We start from the raw sequence: 20,574 nt of genomic DNA, 5'->3' as shown, positions 1-20,574 counted from the left end.
TGATGAAAGCCTAATTAAAAATAATAATGATGAGAAGCATTTAAAATGATTACTATATACAAAATGTATCCATTTTCTTATTCCAATTAATGTTTTTATATAATTATACCCATTTTACAGGTGAAGAAAGGGAAGTTGAGAGCATCATTTTATAGCTTATTTTGACAGAGCTGGTACAGGAGCCTAAGTCCATGGCACTCTTGACCCCCCTCCACTGCTCCCTATCAGGAGGCTAGCCAACTTATCTTAAAAATTCTCTTTGGACTTTAATTATATTAAATTATTGATTCATTAGAAAATATACTAGAACATGTTAAACATGCATCCTTGTTCTTTTTTTGAGATAAAAAATTATGTTTAGTCCATATATCCTCACTATTCTTTTATAGGAAATATTAAAAAATTGGTTTTTTCAGTTAGAGTTGACATTATTTTATATCAGTTTCAGGTGTACAGCATAGTGGTTAGACATTTATACAATTTACGCTGTGATCCCCCGATTAGTCTAGTACCCACCTGGTGCTATACATAGTAATTGCAACATTATTGACTATATTCTCTATGCAGTACTTTACATCCCTGTGACTATTTTGTAACTACCAATTTGTACTTCTTAATCCTTTCACCTTTTTCACCCAGCTCCCCAACTCTCCTCCCCTCAGGCAACCATCAGTTTGTTCTCTGTATCTATGAGTCTGTTTCTGTTTTGTTCGTTCATTATTTTGTTCTTTAGATTCCATGTGTAAGTGAGATCACACGTTATTTATATTTCTCAATTTAACTTATCTCACTAGCATAATATCTACAAAGTTCATCCATGTTGTCACAAATTAAACATTGACAGGAAGTTTTCTTAAAAAAAAACACAAACAACTCCACTATCTTTAATAAATTAAAAAACTCAATTTACTATTGATGTTGAGCATTTTTCTCATGTGCTTATTCATTTTACTTATAATTTTTATAAAACTTGTAAATAGTTTGGTTCCAGAAGAGTCAGTGTTTCAGAGCAGGTTGCATCTGACAGGACAGTAAGTACCCACTAATAATATAACTTTGTAGCATGACAAGAACCTTGGGAAACTATGGTAGAGGCCCCTGCCTTTTGCAAAAGCCTCATCTGTAAACATCCCCTACAATGTACCTCCACAGTGGTTTCCTTCCCAGTGTTTAAAGAGTAAGACTTTTTTCACTCATTTTTTCATAGCTTTATTGAGGTATAATTCACACAGCATTCAATTTCTCTATTTAAAAGGTACAATTTAGTGGGTTTTAGTATATTCACAGATGTGTGAAACTCTCTCTGCAACTTTAGAATATTTTCATCACGTAAAGAGGAAACCTTGCACCCTTTTACTATCTCCCCTTCCAGGACTCCATATTCTCCAGCCCTAAGCCACTACTAATCTAATTTCTGTCTTTATAGAGTTGCCTATTATGGGCATTTCATATAGATGGAATCATAACATGTGGTCTTTGTGGCTTGTTTCTTTGATTTAGCATAATTTTTCAAGGTTCATCCATGTTGCAGCACGTATGATTACTTTGTTCCTTTTTATGACAACATAATAGTCCACCGTATAGATATACCACTCATCAATTGATGGACATTTGGGTTGTTTCCACCTTTTAGCTATTATAAATAATGCTGCTGTAAACATTCACATGCAAGCTTTCATGTGAAGAAATACATTTTCGGGCCGGCCCGGTGGCTCAGGCTGTTGGAGCTCCATGCTCCTAACTCCGAGGGCTGCCGGTTCGATTCCCACTTGGGCCAGTGGGCTCTCAACCACAAGGTTGCCAGTTCAATTCCTCGAGTCCCGCAAGGGATGGTGGGCTCTGCCCCCTGCAACTAAGATTGAACACCGGCACCTTGAGCTGAGCTGCCGCTGAGCTCCCGGATGGCTCAGTTGGTTGGAGTGCATCCTCTCAACCACAAGGTTGCCGATTCAACTCCCGCAAGGGATGGTGGGCTGCGCCCCTTGCAACTGGCAATGGCAACTGGACCTGGAGCTGAGCTGCGCCCTCCACAACTAAGACTGAAAGAGCATCTTGACTTGGAAAAAAGAAAGTCCTGGAAGTACGCACTGTTCCCCCAGTGGAGTACTGTTCCCCTTCCCCAATAAAAAAAAAATCTTAAAAAAAAAAAATGATTAATTAAAAAAAAAAAAAAAAAGAAAAGAAATACATTTTCATTTTTATTGGGTATATACCTAGGAGTAAAATTATGAAGCCATATGGTAACTCTATGTTTAAACATTTGAGGAACTGCTGGATTGTTTTCCAAAGTGGTTGCACCATTTTACACCCCATCAGAAGTGTATGAGGTTTCCAATTTCTCTACATCTTTGCCAACACTTGTTATTATCTGCTATTTTTACTCTAGCCATCCTAGTGGGTATGAAGTAGTATCTTATTATATTTTTGACTTGCATTTCTGTTACCGTGTTTGCCTGAAAATAAGACCTAGCTGGACAATCAGCTCTAATGCGTCTTTTGGAGCAAAAATTAATATAAGACCCGGTCCTATTTTACTATAATATAAGACTGGGTAATATAATATAATATAATATAATATAATATAATATAATATAATATAACACCCGGTCTTATTTTACTATAATATAAGACACAGTCTTATATAATGTAATACATAATTATATAAGACTGGATCTTATATTAATTTTTGCTCCAAAAGACGCATTAGAGCTGATTGTCCGGCGAGGTCTTATTTTTGGGGAAGCATGGTATGACTGACTATTGATGTTGAGCATTTTTTTTTTCATGTGCTCATTGGTCATCTGTATATCTTCCTTGGAGAAGTAGCTGTTCAGATCTTTTGTCTATTTTGTAACTGGACTGTCTTTTTATTATTGAGTTGTTAGAGCTCTTTATGTATTCTGGACACAAGTCCCTTATCAGACATATGATGTGGAAATATTTTCTCCCATTCTGTGGGTTGTCTTTTCACTTTCTTGGTGGTTTCCTTTGATGTACAAAAGTGTTTAGTTTTGATGAAGTCCAATTTATCTATTTTTTCTTGTATTGCTTGTGCTTTTGGTTCTATATCTAAGAATCCATTGCCAAATACAAGAACATAAAATTTTAACCCTATGTTTTCTTCTAAGAGTTTTATAGTTTTAGCTTTTTAATTTAGCCCTCCGATACATTTTGAATTAATTTTTATATATGGTGGTAGGTAAGGGTCCAACTTCATTCTTTTTCATATGACTATCCAGTTGTCCCAGTACCATTTGTTGAAAAAATTATTTTTCTTGAATAATCTTGGTACCTTTGTCAAAAATAAGTTGACCATAGAACATTGGTTTATATCTAAACTCTCAATTCAATTCCATTGATCTGTTTGTCTATCCTTATACCAGTGTCAATACTGTTGTTTTTAAAGAATAAAATTTTACAAACCTTGATGGTTGACACATCCAGGACCTCATGACTCCAATATTTTCAATTAATGATTAACTAGCATTTAGATTGGCAAATAATTTGGCTCAAATGATCCAACTACCTATTAAAACCTAATATATCTATACACACACACACACACACACACACACACACACAAACACACACACACACATATATCAGTAGTCAAATGTTATAAAGTTGCCTGCTATTTACTATGTTTAAGATAGAATTTATATGACAAAAGCAAGTCAAATTTTCTTATCTAATTTTTGAAAATTGAATTCACAAAATAAATTATACAATTTTGGAATTGGAGAAAAACTTGGACATTATCTAGGCCAATCTATGTGTTTTGGTTTTGTTTTTACAGATTAATAAACAGTCCTCCACACTTTTCATAATGATGCCATCTTTTCCCAAACTGTGACCTAAAAAGTACTTCTTCCATTAAATTTATTTGTATACTTGAAATAACTCAGGTGTTTTGATAGACTCTATACGTCTCTAAAGGGAACAAACAATTATTGGTGTGTAGAGAGTTTATCAACATCTCTTTTGTAGTCAACACTCATCACATAGAGAGTATGTCAGCAAATATTTAGCTGACAGGGTCCTGTATTTGTCTTCTGAATACTTGGCACCATATAGACCCAAGGAAAATGTTATTAGTAAAGGTCATTTTAAAATAGAGACATATTGAGAAAAATAACTGTTATATTTTGAAACAAAACACTAAATAAGTAAGCTAATAGGAATAAATCATGGAGTGATTGATTCAGTAATATTTTCTTGTTCTGTATAACTTATGTATTTACATTTTTCATTAGTCTATTTAATGCAGACTTCTAGTGTGTTAATTTAAAGGTACATGGTTTTACTGATGTTGAACAAAAGCTCAAGTGCTCTGCTAGGGACTGAATTGCATGTTCCTCAAATTCATACGTTGAAGCACTACCCCCCAATGTGACTATATTTGGAGATGGGTGTCTGTGAGAAGTGATAATGGTTAAATAAGGTTCACTGACTTAATTTGCTAATTTTTTAATGTTTTTTCTTTTTGAAAAAGATATCAACTCTGAAGTAATTCAAACAAAAATTATAGTCTTAATTTCCCAAACCTTCTTTCCACCTGTATCTCGGGGCCTATGTTGTTAAACCTTGTATTGTGGACAGTAGGAAACATGAAAACAGAATCTCTTAAAAACTTGCTGTGTCTTGGCATAAAATGATCTTGATGGAACAGCATATGCTGGCATTATCTAGCTCTTAAAGACTTACCCTGAGGACTGTCCCTTGATGGCAGTCCCTAATAATAGTAGCTTCCGTTCCTGCTCTCCTTGTAGCTGGAGGACTTGGTAGCAGCAACCTTAAGGCTTCTGAGATAAGAACATTTGTTTTTTTCTTGAGAAAGTTCTACAGGTCAAGTGATAGCAGCAGCAGCAGGAGCCGGGCTCTGCTAACTCAGGCTAACCTCATTTTGAGCTAGAATGTGCATATGCGCAATGAGCCAGAGAGATCTGTTCTCAGGGGTAATGTTCTCTGTCTCTTGCCTGGTGTGCTAAGGCGACAAGCCGGAGTGTGGAGAAAGCTGCACTTCCAGTTTTGATGGGACAGATTGTAATTAGCTGGAAAGGCTCTGCCTAGATCTCAAACGTCTCTGCTTTTAAGTCATAAGCTTGTTGGCAGAGGGTCTCAGTTTGAATCTAAGTTCCATCACTTAATCTATCTGGGCCTTAGTTTCCTCATGTGTCATTGGGGAGATTATCATCGAGCTCTCAGGTTTGTTATGAAGATAAAATAGTAAAAGATAAGCCTCTGATGTAGTGGTGCATACTCAAGAAAGTATGCTGAATCTGAATTTGGATTGCTGCTCTCTCTACGTAAGTGTGCCTCTCTGTTTATTACGGCTGTGTATCTCTTCCTATCCCCAGAAAATCTTTAGAAAAGTCCCAAATGTAGTTTTTCCCTTACACACACACACACACACACACACACACACACACACACACACACACACACAATGGAATATTACTCGGCCATAAAAAATGAAATCTTGCCATTTGTGACAACATGGATGGACCTAGAGGACGTTATGTGAAATGAAATAAGTCAGACAGAGACAGACAAATACCATATGATTTCACTTATATGTGGCATCTACAAAACAAAACAAACAAAACAAAAACAGACTCATAGACATAGAGAACAAACTGATGGCTGTGGGTGTGTGTGTGTGGAGGGATGGGCAAAAATGGTAAAAGGAATGAAGAAGTCCAAACTGCCAGTTATAAAATAAGTCATGGGGATATGAAGTACAGCATAAGGGATATAGTCAATAATATTGTAGTAACTATGTACGGTGACAGATGGTTACTATACTTATCGTGGTAATCACTGCATAAAGTATACAAGTGTCTAATCATTATGGTGTACACCTCCAATTAATATAATATTGTATGTCAACTATAATTTAAAAAAAATTTTTTTAAGAGAGAAAGGGAAAGGAGTTTGGTTTTTCACCCAGCAGGGCAGTAGGATGTGCCAGAGCAGATCAAAGTTTAGCTCTTGCAAGCCCACGAAGTTTGCTGCAGTTTGAGACTCTACTGTAGAAAAGGAACTTTCATTTCATTGTTGAAGGGAGAGTCTCTTGAATGTCTCAATGGTCCTGGAGCCCAAGGAAGAATTGGGAGTCTTTTAAAATGCATAAGAGAAAGGCAAATATTATGTCTGTTATGAATATTTGCAAATTATGTGACTTTACGAAGTTTTTGTTACAGGCTAACAACATTGGAAGTTTTTGTTAAAGGCTAACAACATGGTGAAATAATGTACGTTAGAAGTGACTTTCCTACGAAGAAAACACAAATTTCTGTTTGCTAAAGTCCAACACATAGATTATGATCAAAATCACAAATAAACCTTTAGCTGAAATCAATTTTGTTAAATAGAAACAGCAGTGGTTACTTCATTTCCTGCACTGACACCACAGAATATGGGGGATGCATTCTCCTCCAAGAAAAAACCTAATGAAGTACAGTGAAATTTTCCTAGAGCCTCTTATTGAAAGAGATATTACTTTAAAATTTTTTTTTTCTATTGCACAGCTTTCACACAATCAAGAATATGTACTTGAAAGGCATTAGGAAATGTGGTTACTTTTCAGTGGATTGTAGCCCCCTGAAGCAAGTTTGGCAGAAGTGTCCCTTGTATAATAGGTTGCTCTGAAGAATTCCAGGTTTTTGCTGTGCTTGGTGCAGTGCTGGCCATATAACAAGTGTTAAATAAAATAATAGCAAAATGTGACATGGAAAGGCTGAGTTTCTCATTCTTACTGCTAAACCCACATACCAGATGGTTATACACACCCGTAATCAAGTGTGGGCCGGGGGCTGGCATGGCAGCTCTGAGTCAGGCTGGCTGCCTTCTCTCTCCCTCTTGTGGAAGAGCTTCACAACCTCCAGTTATTAGGAAAGGTGTTGGTGCTTTTGAGAGCTCACAGAGCCTTGGATGGGTCCAGGAAATGCATGAATGACACTGATTTCCCACAACTATGTGCAAAATGACATCTTATCAGCTCTCTTTACCACTGAGAAGGGCCTTTCTAATACAATTTGTAAATAAAGAGGACCTCAGCTAGAACAAGTACAGTTAGTTGTTTATGGGACCTTTTGAAGTATTAGCTGTTAAAAGAAAATAGAACAGAAAACCAACTCTACCTTGAATACATTATGCTGAGTGAAACGAACGAGTCACAAAAGGACAAATACTGGATGATTTCACTTATATCAGTATCTCTAATAGTCAAATTCATGGAGACAGAAAGTAGAAGCGTGGTTGCCAGAGAGGCTCGGGAAGGGGGGAATGGGAAATTATTATTTAATGGGTACAGTTTCAGTTCTCCAAGAGGAAAGAGTTCTGAGGATGGATGGTAGTGATGGTAGCACAACAAAGTGAGTATACTTAATGCCCCCAAAGTGTACATTGAAAACTGGTTAAGATGGTAAATGTTAGGCTTATATGTATTTCACCACACTTAAAGCTACATATAATAAACACAGAAATTAAAATCTCATGAGCTCTTATTTCTGCTGAGGGTCAGTGGAAACCATGAAGATGTCCCTCCTATCATAAAAAGAGAGCAGATGCATTCTGAAGCATTTTAAAGACGGTCTTCCCTTCCTATAGGTGTTGGTTCCCTCTAGAGCGGGAGTGAGGTCATCCAGGGCAGGGTGATGTCTTGTGTCCTTGTGACTCTGTGTCCTTGTGACTCATAACATGAGGTTCACAGTGTCCCTGGACTTACGACAACCTGAATGTTAAATATACTCTTCAGTTCTACCAAAAATGAACTTTAGAAAAAATCAAGACTGCCTCTAAAGCAGCTGAATTCAGTGGGAGCAGAAATGTATCTCTCTTTGGAATTTGAAGTTATATAAGTCAAACTTCAAAGACCAGCAGCACATTCTTTCATGCTGCATATGGTTTTCGAACTGAAGAGCTCAAATGGTTGATGCTCTGACCACATAGTTCCCTGCATCGGTAGCCTGGGAAATCAAACTTCATGTAGGTCCACCTCTGCTAAGTGCCCGTTGGTTATTGACGGGCTGAGAAGAGCCTGATCAATAATTACCTGAAAGAAAACAGTAGTTTGATCTAAAAACAAGCTCATGTTTTCGTGATCAAAGCAGCTTCTCTGGGAGCCTCAGGCCCTTTCATTGATTATGTTCCTTTCTATATGGTGACTCAGAGGGCTCCTGAAACATTTCTCACACGATGTTCAGGGTAAGATGGCTTCTTTTGCACTTACGGTCTCTACCACGCAATAAACAAGGGTGTCATGGGGGTGTCTTTGTGTGTCTCAAAGGTTTTTGTCTCCCCAACAATATTCTAAGTTCCGGGTGCAGCAGAGATATCATATTTTGCTAGTAAATGTGGGCTTGATCCTATGTTGAACACATTGTCCTTCTCAACCACAAACTGTTACTGAACACCTGGGTGAGAAGTGCTTGTAAGTCATAACTAAGTGGTTCACCGAATGACTGTTTATTGAATAAAAATTTCTTTATTGGAGTGGGTTTTATTTTAACCACCGTACTTTCCTTTTCATTGAAAACAATGTCTGCAAAACTCACAAATACACTCTAAACCCAAGGTTTTTGGTTTTAATCTCAAAGTGGGGACAAAAAGGGGATTGTTGGCTGTCCTCTAGGTTAGTGATTTTCCACAACAGATTGGCAATGCATTTATCCCCTTTCGTTCATCTACTTCAAAAGAAATTTTCTTTTTATTGTGGTAAAATACAATAACATAAAAATTTACCATCTTAACCCCTATTATTATTATTTTTTTACATGGAGAACTCCAGTCTTGAGTAATACTCAGGAAAGGCCACAAATGTATGTTGCGACGCATTCAACACACCCATTATGTTGTGCAACCATCACCATCCATCCACAGAACTCTTTTTATCTTGTAAAACTGAAATGATTTACCCATTACACAATCACTCCTTATCCCCTACCCCCTGCCACTAGCCCATGGCAACCGCAATTCCACTTTTGGTCTCTATAATTTTGACTATTCTAAGTATCTCAGATAAGTGAAATCATACAGTATTTGTCTTTTTGTGACTGACTTACTTCACACACATATCACAACGTCCTCAAGGTTAATCCATGTTGTAGCATATGTCAGAATTTCCTTCCTTTTATATGGCTGAATAATAGTCCATTGTAGGTATATACCACATTTTGCTTATCCATTCATCTGTTGGTGGACACTTGGGTTGCCTCCATGTTTTAGCTATTGTGAATAATGCTGCTATGAACATGAGTGTACGTTCATTTACTTTTCAGCTCAACAAAAGCCTGTAATAATGTTTCATTTAGAGACAAGAACATCAAAGGAGGAGTGGGAAAAGCAAGAGGACTCAGGAATGGCTTCAGCCACTAGCAAACATCCTACAAGCCATCTGCTTAGGCCAGTTTTAAACGCCATTGCACTGTGTAGAAAAATAAAGTAGAACCTCCATTTTACTAAATTAAAAATCACTGAAGGTTTTGATATACTGCCCAAATCTCAATATGTTTTAGAAACATAAAGATGTTTGCTACAAGGGATAATAGAGATAATCAGGTTTGTGATTCCCGTTCTTATTTGCACATCAAAATCACCTGGGATCTTTAAGAAAATACTGATTGATATAGATCCCACTCCCAGAGATTCTGATTTAACAGACCTGGGGTGGGCATCAGTATTATTTTCAGGTTTTTCAGATAATTCTAATATGCAGCCAGGGTTGAGAATCACTGATATACCTTAACCCCCTTTCTCATCCATGTAGAGAGAGAAAAGAGCAACGATTTGCTGAAAGTTTCACAGAAAACGATACAAGAATGCAAACAGATTTTAAAATCCCAAATCTAGTACTCTAAACTTCTTAAAACTTCCTTTTACAGTATTTTTACCTCCAATTCTGTTCTTTAGAAAGCGCAAAAGTAAAATATTATCAAGTAGGTGATTTTTATTCAACCGAGGCTGATTTAAATTGAGATTAAAGGTGTGCTGGAAAGTTTATTTTAGTTTTCAATATCTGAATCGTGATGAAACCCAACGTTGAAAGAATTCTGCCTATTATTATCAGACATCTGCCAAAGGAGGACAAATAGAGTCTGTGTGAGCCCTGAGATGTTGCACACTTCTAAAATTAAATACAATAATCAGAGGCATGAAGTTTAAAGAAGAGAAGAAAACAGAAATGAAATAACAGGACTGATTCTAAAGGACACTTGGCACAGGCATTCACCAATCAGAACTTTGGGAATCTCTCATGAATATGAACCAATAATGAAGACTATCAAGACTGATGCCACCGTCCTCCCCCCACTGACTCAGAACAAAGAATTAGGGAATTTGGTGTAAGAAAAATTTGCTTTGAGGAGATGAGGCAAGAAAATTAGAACTGCAGGGAATTCATTCGAAGATATGCCCAGGCAGCCCAGCCATTTATAATAATCCACCTTAAGAAATAGTCACAATATTAAGTGATTACTTTCTGTATTAATATAAACTCATCGTTTGCAAGTGACAGAAAATTTCTCAAACTCACTTGAGCTGGAAATTGGTGTTTTAAAGTCTCCTGTATTGGAACCAGAGGTGCTAGGGGCGTTGGAGGGGCGAGGAAGTTGGGCATGGACAATAGCAGCCCAGAGTCACCTCCCCTCCACTTCACAACCAACAGGCAGAAGACCTTCCTAGCAGCTCCACTTAGAAAAATCCTGGAGAAGGATTCAGAGAGTCCTCTTTTGAATCACGTGACCATCTCTGATAACTGGAAGGGGCTTTGTTACAATCAAAAAGAGGAAGGAGTGCTGGGTAGAAAATGACTGGCCACTATAATTCTACATAATGAATATTTGTAGAATATACCTTTATTTTAATTTTCATCATAAATTAAAAAAAAAGTTTACATAGGTCTTCACAGAAAGAATTCCAATTGATAAAATTGTAACCATTGGAAATTGTCTTATTATTCATATTTTTTTCCTTTATCCCAGTCGTCACAATTTTAGTGACATACTTATGGTATGATCATTTGATTATTGCTTGTCTGTTCAACTGGAATGTAAACTCCATGAGGGCAGGGACCACATGTATTTTTATTCACCATTATTTCCTCAGCACCTAGAACATTCCTGGCATATAGTTTGCACCCAACACATCCTATGAATGATTGAATAAAGAATCGACTCAACCTTGATGCTAGATTCAATATAAGTCAGCACCAGATGATTCCAAAGTTAAATAATCATACATTAAGAAAGACTGACAGAAAGAAAGAGGAAATGAGATGAATGCCTGGAATTAGAAGATCCAACTATTCTCACCATTCATGGCTGGACAGGGAATCTATAGAACAGAGAAATGGTAATACCAAAGAATAAGTGTCTGATGAGCTAAACATTAAAAACTTAAGATGGCCATAAAAGATAAATACATAAAGTTTCAAAGTTCTAGCAAATTCTGAAAATTTAAAAGTTTACAGGAAATGTTGACATTTATACGTGAAGGACAGATTTAAGCTTAAGAAATTTATCATCTACCACTATATTTCTCTTTGACCCAATTTTGAAATGAAAATATCATAAAGCCAGACACCCAGAAAGATCTCTTCATTGGCCTGTGTTTAAAGGAAAAACAGCCTAATGAAAACACACTACAGTAAGTCTTCATGGAACATCAACAGGATCTTGGAACTGCGGTGAAACTATGCGTAATGAAACCAATGTTACCACAGGCTCATTGATATAAACAAGAGTTAGGCTCCTACAGCATCTCATCAACGTTGTAACAAAGCGATGCTGAAGAAACGACGACGTTATTCAAGGATCTACTGTACTTGAGTATTTCACTGGGCTGTGCTAACAATTATGGCCTTTCGAAGACTGCACGTGTGGTTGCCCTATGTACACTTTAATATAATGCAACTGTTTGAGTTTCTGTTAATTAAAACTGCAGCTTCCCTTGACCAGGACTCCCTGTGCCTGAGCCCATGGCCCGGCCCTACTATAGTCAGCAGTAGTGACCTGTGGAGGTTTTAGGGACACTTCCTCCCCAGCACAAGGTAAATATATGGAGAGACAGGTCTGGGGGAGGAGGTGCCATGCAGGGGAGGCTGAGACAGCGGAGCTCTGCAGTGTGGATGCCCACGGTGGGGAAATGCAGTTTCACCTGGATGACGGGCAGGGCCTGAGAAATGAGCAAGGTTGGAGGAAAAAGAAAAGAAACATGCTCTGACAGGATACATTTATTTTTCCTTTAAACTTTTTCTAGGGAAGGTGGAGAACAGGGACTGGAGACTGTTGGGTGCCCTGTAAGAAGCGGAGCCTTCTGCAGGGTTGGGGGGAGGGGCCGTATGGTATTGTGATTTATAATAAATATATATTTGATTTTTGTCCCTAGTCCCTGACACAGAGCTCCTAGAACCCTCGTAAATTCCTAAGTAATAAGAGGCCTAGGACCATCCTTTGTTCCATTGAGGTGACTGTGGGTGGGCTGTTGGATGGGGCTGGTCACCAGAAAGACCACGCCAGGATTAGCAGCTGGGAGTTTTCAGCCCCACCCTCCATCCTCCAGAGGAGGAGAGGGGCTGGACATGGAGTGAATAACTGACCATGCCTGCGTGAGGATGGCTCCATACGATTCCAGTAGTATGGGGTTCAGAGAGCTTCCAGGAGGGTGAACGTGCGGAGATTAGGGGAGAAAAGTGCCCTCAGAAGGATCATGGAAGCTCCTTGCCCTTTCCCCATACCTTGCCCTGGGCATCTCTTCCATCTGGCTGTTCCTGAGTTATATCCTTTTATAATAAACTGATACTCTAGTAAGTAAAATGTTTCTCCGGGTTCTGTGAGGTGTTATAGCAAACGAAACAAACCCGAGGAGGGGTTAGTTGCAATCTCTGATCTATAGTCAGTGGGTCGGAAGCCCAGCTGTTGACAGGACTTGTGATTGGCGTTCGGCATGGAGGAGGGAGGCAGTCTTGTGATGAGTCCTTCACCATGGGGTCTGATGCTCTCTCTAGGTAGATACTGTCAGAACGAAGTGGAATTGTAGGATACCCAGCAGGCATCAGAGAATTGGTGGGTGGTGTGGAGAACTCTGCCCCCGTTGGAATTGGTACTAGAATAATCTTAGAACCCCTTTGAGAAAGGAGAAGAGACTCACACAGAGGGGAGGGCCAGTGAGTGACCCCTGCGATTCCCTGGCAGGCAGCTCCATGCCTGTGCTCAGAGGCCTGGATGACAGTCCACCTGCGCACAGGTGAGTACAGAGCCAGCGGTCTGCTGACAATGCGTGAAATCGCCCTACTTTAAACCCCAGGTGCGTGGTCTGGACAGAGTACTTTCCTTTGCACAGCCACTTCCCTTCCCTCTATGCAACTTGCCCCCCTTGGTTAGGGTACCTTCAACAAAAGGATTACCTACCTCACCGTTACTCATATAATTCCATAAACAAGAAAAAACTATGCAGTAAGGAGAAATGTGAGGACTTCATCCAATAAAACCGTTCCTGATTTTAGAAAAAAGGAAATGGAAAGTATTGACTCTTCTATGTTAGCAATAAAAGGGTCTTGGGGGATTCTTGTGGCAAAGCAGAAAGAGCCCCAGCCCAGGAGGTAAAGCAGCTACCTTCTAGCAATGGGTCTGGCACACACAGGCTGGGAGGCTTTGGGTGGGTTATTCACTCCATTGTCCTATTTCCCCTTCTGTAAAAGGATGAAAGGATTGCTAAGTACTCTTCCAGATAGAATTTCCTAACTTTCACATAAGTTTTTCAATTAAAAATGATAATGGCATCATTATTAAGATATTTTTCTACACTTTATGGGAAGATGTAGAAAGTATTTTCCAATATTGATGAGGGAACAAACTAGCTATGAGATAGCATCTGTCACAGTATCAGCTCATGGGTGTGTTCTTTTGAAAGATAACCAGCGCTTTGTCACTCAGTCACTCATGCTCCACTCACTTTACCCTGTGACCTCTTTTCCTTCAGAAGCATTTTTAAAGCTGCTACTTACCAGACCATTTTTTAAAGGAGGAACTATTTCCCCCACAAAAATCCAATTAGGATTTAGTAAATGACAGTTTGGATAAAGCACTGAGAAAATAGAATTTAAAATTCAGTTTTGAGCCATAGTTTCCACCTCCTTTGCATATAATCAATGCATGTACTCATATAGCCACCCTAGTGCCTCTGATTTTCCTTTTTTATTCCCAAGTCTCCATTACCTTCAACTGTAGGCTCCTCCCACTGATTCCCTAGGCACAGCATACACTTTTTCCCCTAAAAACCCCGCCTCCACCCTCCAATGTCTGTACTGACGGCAAGATAAAGTCTAAGGCCTTCACTCAACCCTATCTGAGAAGCCCAGCTCCCATCGCTCCCTCACACAGCCAATGGTCCAGCTGTTGGGGAGACTCCCTATTCCGGGCTCATCCCAGACCCTTCCCACTTCGCTCGTCCTCCACACTGACTTGGAACATCATCCCTCCTTCTCTCTGGCAATCTGAATGCTACTGGTCTTTTAAAACCCAGCTGAGATAACCCTTCCTCCATCGAGTTTCCTGAACTTTGCATCTGGCGGAACGCTATCCCTACTCTGTACAGTGCACTGCCTGGCACAGCAAAAGAAATGACCACATTAGATTCGAAGGTATTCTCTTAGGGGGCTGGGAGTTCCTTAGCAAGGCTGAGCCCATTTTCAGTCAGCACGAGCTTTAGGTCCTCCTCAAACACAGTCAGGTGACACAGGAGTCACAGTACAAAGGGGGCCCCCTCACTAGTCTCAACAGAACAGGACTGGCAGGTGTCGGGTGAGCAGTTTCCAGTGAGATGGGGAACCATGGGAAGGGCAGAGGCACCGCCCCTCACCAGGTGAGCTCTTCTGGGTACCATTCATTGTACCTTTCTACTACCTCCACCCTCCAAAAAAAACCCACCTTTTTAGAGTAATTAGAAGAGGATGGCTAAAAGCTGAATTCCCTAAGGCCCTAGAGGAATGGCTACTTGGGTGTTTTGTCTCCAGGGCCTACCACAATGTAACTTGATACTCACCTAATGGATCAAAGTGACCCACAAAGTGAGTTAAGTTAACCCAGACAATTCTCTAACTTGGTTATTATCATCTCCATTTTACAAATAAGGAAACCTTTCACGGGAAAAGGTCAGCTGCCTTTCCCCAAGTCACACAGCCAGTGAGTGGCACAGAGGAGCCCAGGAGCTCTTTCCATTCTTAAATTATTTTGTCTTAACTTAGCGGAAGACCTTTAGCTGTACCTTCTTTACTACGAGACCAAAGGAAAGAAACTCACGTGTTTGCAGGACGTAGTCTTCAACAATTTCCTGTCTTCTCATATGATATCTCTAGGATCTCAGCTCCTCTTATTATCTGAAATATGAAAATGGCATAAGTTTAATTATTCATTTTCCATCACCCTTAATGAGGGGATTAACTGCCATGTGAAACAAAAGGAAATAGTCTGACCTTCAGTCTGTCAGGAAGTGATAATTAACTCAAACCTCAAGTCCGTTTGAATGGACAAATGAAAGTGTTTTACTGATCTCTCGCCAATGTGCTATAGGATCACTAAATGAAGTCACAAAATGGAGCAATGACAATGAGAAAACAAACATGTGCTAAAAATAAACATGTTTTTGTAATTATGTTCACAGGTGCTCTTCAGGAGTTTCCAAAGTTCCTTTGACTTACCTGGTGTCCTAGGGTTTTGAGTGTGGGTGGAAAGAGTGGTGCAGGGCTGTGGCTTGCAGAGAGGATGGGGAGTGGGGGCTGTGTGCCTGAGGGCGAGAGTCAGTTCGGCCTCATTTGTGGAGGAGTGTCAGGAAAGTAGAGGCTAACTTGGAGACCTATTTATCACAGCTTCAGGACCAACTGGTTGGTTTTTCATTAATTGGTTGATTGGTTTGACCAAAAGTTACTGTGGGAATGATTCATGGAACCATTCTGCTGCACAGCATGTAAACACAGCCTTCTAATCTTGAGCTTTGCTATTAAAATGGTCATAAATAGCTGCGAATTACTACTGTTGTGCAACTTGTGACTTCATCATGGCTTCTGGCAAAGCAGATGGGAGCCACGTTCCAGGCAAGGCTGCAAGCCCCCTTCTTTCCTTAGCATTTAATGAGTGCAGTGGGGTAGGTGCTACACAAATGACAAAATGGCATCCACATTGCCCTGCTCTATGCCAGAGTAACACATTTTTAAAAAAGCCATCGAGCCTTGAAAGCCTCACAAACACTGCTTGATATATAAATATGTAACGGCCCGAAATATGGCAAAATGAGTCACTATTAATAACTCAAAGAGTCATGGGGATTCAGGCAGTCCCAATCCTCTGCCAAAAGTTCAGAATGTTTTCTCAGTGCTTTGATTTCTGGTTTTTAATATATACTCTGCTCTTGATTTGCCTCAGTACATTTCCTATTTAGATACTCTACCAAGTATGTATCAAACTTTATCTGTGACCTTACTAGGACATACCAGCACATACAGGACAGGAGTGGAAGGCCTTTAAAGCTACTGGGGCTTTAAAAATTATGCTTGCCTAACAAATATTTTCCATTTCTCTCAATCATAGCAACCGTCATCTTTGCCATATATGCCGAAATCGCTAAACAGAGAGTGAAGAAACTCTGTAAGTTACTTACATTGATAACAATATTGTATTAACTATTTGTTGCACTGTACTATTGCCAGACATAGTACTTCTACATGTCATGGTTGAACCTCACATCAATCCTACAAAGTAGGTGTTGTTCCCATTTCACAAACCAGCAACTTTTCAGGGCTGGAATTCAAACTCAAGGCTCTTTAGCTTGAGCCATATGACACCGCCACAAGTCAATAATTTCTGACCAGTAATAGCAATTTTATGGTTCAACCAAATATTCCAATGCATTGGCCCTGAAAGGAAACCTTGAATTCCCTCCTGACATCACAAAGATGACTTACAGACTTGTGATGTTTACAAATGGTACAATGCAGTCCTGGTCAGAGTGGGTAGGGGAAGAGGTAAAATAATCGATTACCTTTGGATCATTTATTACTATTATTACAAGACAGGATGTGAAACTGCACAAAAACGGTAAAACATTGTAAAAATGAGTTACTATATAGGGAATATAATCTACTTATATCCCCTCAGACGTTCTATTTGAAAATCTCCACATATAATCATGCTCACCAGACTTTTCCAAGTATTGAAATCATTTCTAATATTTAAAAGCTAATAATGTTAAAATACGATTTTGGTAGACCATGTGTTTTAGTGAGCAGGTAGTCCATGAGTCTACCATATGGATATATTATGAAGATAATTTGGTAAGAGCAATTTAGTTTCTAGGGAATTATCTGGTAGTCAATAGCATAGTGTGTTTAGATAGAAGCTATTGTCTACAACAAATTATTTCTCTGAGTTTTTTCCTTAGAAATTATGCATAATAAACCCAAATCTTCTTTTTAATTCATAGTTTTCTCCATTTATACAGTTAGAATGGGAAATATTAGGCAGCTAATAATAATTGTTGCATTTACTATATGATGGCTACTGAACAGTGGATTGTTAAATGCATAATAATTAGGAAGATTTAGTGTGATAAGTTTGGGTCAAAAGTTAAATGATAAAAGGTCAGTGACTCTTAGAATGAGATTTCAGTCACGGGAAGAATCTCATTTTACTAAAGGGGAAACTGAGATACAAGAAAGTCAAATAAATAACAGAGCTATTCAATTCATTGGTAATACTACAGTGACTAGCATTCTGTTCTCAGTGACTAGCATTCAGGCCAATGTTTTCCCCACTAAAATCATAGTTTGGTTCCAAGTGATATTTTGATCTTTTTAAGCTGCATTTCTTTTCTCTGGAGCCATCTGGAACATATAATAAAATATGTGCCCAACAAATTAATATATTAAAGTGAACTCAATATCCTAGGTGATTATATTTAAGATGGGATAACTAGATTCTTCAGATTTATTGAAACAAGATAATTAAGTAACAATCAAAGTCAACTCTTAGTCAAATCACTAAGAGTTCTTACTGATTTATCACTATAATCTAAAGTATAATTGGCCTTTCTTGGGGCCAGAAAAGATTTCCTTTCTATCCTACCCTTTCTGGATTTTTTTTTATCTCTTGTATGAAAGTCATCAAATTTGAGATACTGTTGTACTGCACATGACTCAAGTTTCTGACTCAATATTATGAACATGAATTTGAACAAACACACAGTTAATGATAGCTTTACCACATTACTTGTAAACCAAACAAAACAATCAAAGGGGAAAAGTACTTCAAATAAAAAAATTCCAAGTATCTTTTTTAGTAAGATGACAAACACATAGTAGAAAAAGATAAATAAGTATCTGATTGATGGATGGATGATTCAGCTGGTTTCTACATTAACACTGATTCATTCTATAAAAATTCAAATGTTCAGAAAATAAATTATGCTATTGTACCAGAAAAGACAAGTATGTACTATGCTAGAGAACCAAACATGCTCAAAACATAATTTTCTTTTATTTCCATATATGACATTTGAGTGTTCTGAATATTATTCTTGCCTTTAATGACGTAGAAAAGGGAAATAAAAAGTTAACGGTAGTCTCTCAAAAAAGCAGTCCTTTCTGCATGAAAATAATTTTTCTAAAACAATATGAATAGTCCTGTATTTGAGAGTTTCTATTTAAATCCCCTCCCTGGACTTAAATCAAATCTGTGAGAATGGCCTCTTTTCCAAGAAAATAGTTAAACATTGCACAGTGTAGCACTTTGGAGGTGGGGTTTATACACTTAACACCTGCGTTGGTGCAAATGTGCTGTATGCCTGCTGTGTCTTCATCAGAAAGTCAGTTTTCTGACTGGCATGTAATGGATGTGAGCTTGTGGATTTGCGGGTCAATGATGGGAGTGATCCGATGGGAGGTGCTGGCTCAGAAAATCCCTTTCAATTGCCTATAATCACCACTTTATGAATGCAACTGGGTCATTGCTAAGTCTTCTTTTTCTGGCCTAAGTAAAGGCTATACTGCTTTCCTCTCTTCCTCATGCTCTTTAAACAATTCTAGCAGAGCAAGTCCAAAGGTGCATGAAAGTCCAGAAAGAGTGGTAAAGGGAAAAGGAGGGTTTCTGAAAAGGTGATATCTGAATATCAGGCCCCCACATTCTCAAAATATTCATGAGAGGTGGAGAAAGAACATTTGTTCAAATTACATATATGGTGTATATCCATTCAAATGAATGCTACAGTTGTTAGACACTGTAGTAACGTGCTAAGTATGCAATGATGGTGGAGACATAAGCCATGTTTTCAAGACATTTACAGTTTAGTAGAAGAGTTGATATGGTGTGTGTGGAGTGTGGGGGTACAGAGAAAGGTTTATGTGTAATGATAAGTAGCCCTTTTAGGCAGAGTAAGTGGTCAGCTATGGAAGGTACTCTGGGAAAACTCCTCCTAAAATATATTCCAACAGATGCTAAAAATGGTATCATGAACTGTTACTTCTTAGTATCTAATGTTGCTTTCTCATAGCAGTGCTTTTCTAAAATGTTACTGGAAAAGTCAACAAACCAAGTGTTCGCTAGTGTGACAGTTTTTCAGATCACTTTCTTTCCTCCCAGGAGAGAGAAGGGCCACACCAAATCACTGGGTGTCTAGGGGAGAAGAGAAACCCGTTAGTCAAGAGATTGTTGGTTTCAAGAAATCAAATCTCATTGGAATTGACCCAAATTAAAAAGGGGAGTTAACTGTAAAGATCCTACAGAGGCCCAGCAGCAGGAAACAAAGTCCTGACGGACTTCACAGAGGCTGAAGCTGGGAACTAGAAAGTCAGAAACCCAAGTCGGTTCGTGTTGTTCTGACTCTGATTCTTTCTCTCGTTCTTTCACTCTTTCTCTTTGGACTCTTCTTGCCTTTTTAAGCATGTCTAATGTCTTTTCTCTGTAGACTTGGCTTCCTCTGATTATTTATAATTTTGTTCTCACGCAACCTTGGTTGTACTTGACTTTGGTGTGCACTCTGCCCCACTGCATGTGAGCTCTCGTAGTCCACAACCACGGATTGTAGTTTCTGCAATTTGGCTCAAATTCTTGAGAGTCTATCTGTTGCCCACGAGTCTGTTCCTGGTCTATTCAGAATGGGGTGAAGTGCACATGGGGTGGCGTCAGGGCCTCTTAGGTCTATCCTTTATAGCAGACTGTGAACAGCAGACATTCTCAGAGATAGGAACTGGGGAGGTAGCACAAAGCATGTCAACTACCACCCCAAACCGAACGCTTTCTCCTCACAGTGTGGCAGTGGGCAAGCCTTACTTGGAGAGGGGCAGGACTCCATCTGCCATGGCATCATCGGAAGAGCGGTTTACTTTCTGTTAAATTGGTAGTAGAGGGAGAAAAAAGATGGAGAATCGGAAACAAAATTATTATCCATGCTCCAAACACAGTCCTCCTTGGCTTTGTGTCAGTACTTTGGGTAAAATGAGAAGATAGAGCTACATACTGAGGTACTTTTAATTTATTCATTCATTCATTCATTCATTACCCTTACTAAGCACCTGCTTTGCCTCAC

General features: G+C 38.9%; 1 protein-coding gene and 1 pseudogene across 1 annotated transcript in view; one reads left to right on the top strand and one right to left on the bottom strand.

Annotated features, from left to right (window-relative positions):
• PCED1B (PC-esterase domain containing 1B) overlaps positions 1-20,574 on the bottom strand; it is a 214,127-nt gene that overhangs the window by 89,621 nt on the left and 103,932 nt on the right. Inside the window, 1 exon segment of the mRNA XM_033118000.1 lies at positions 15,300-15,376. The gene's annotated coding sequence lies outside the window, so the exon portion shown is untranslated.
• LOC117028795 (RNA transcription, translation and transport factor protein-like) overlaps positions 1-20,574 on the top strand; it is a 49,959-nt pseudogene that overhangs the window by 13,033 nt on the left and 16,352 nt on the right.

The sequence above is a fragment of the Rhinolophus ferrumequinum genome, chromosome 10, assembly GCF_004115265.2.
Source record: "Rhinolophus ferrumequinum isolate MPI-CBG mRhiFer1 chromosome 10, mRhiFer1_v1.p, whole genome shotgun sequence".
Lineage (NCBI taxonomy): Eukaryota > Metazoa > Chordata > Mammalia > Chiroptera > Rhinolophidae > Rhinolophus > Rhinolophus ferrumequinum.
This window is presented reverse-complemented; position numbering and strand designations above follow the sequence as displayed.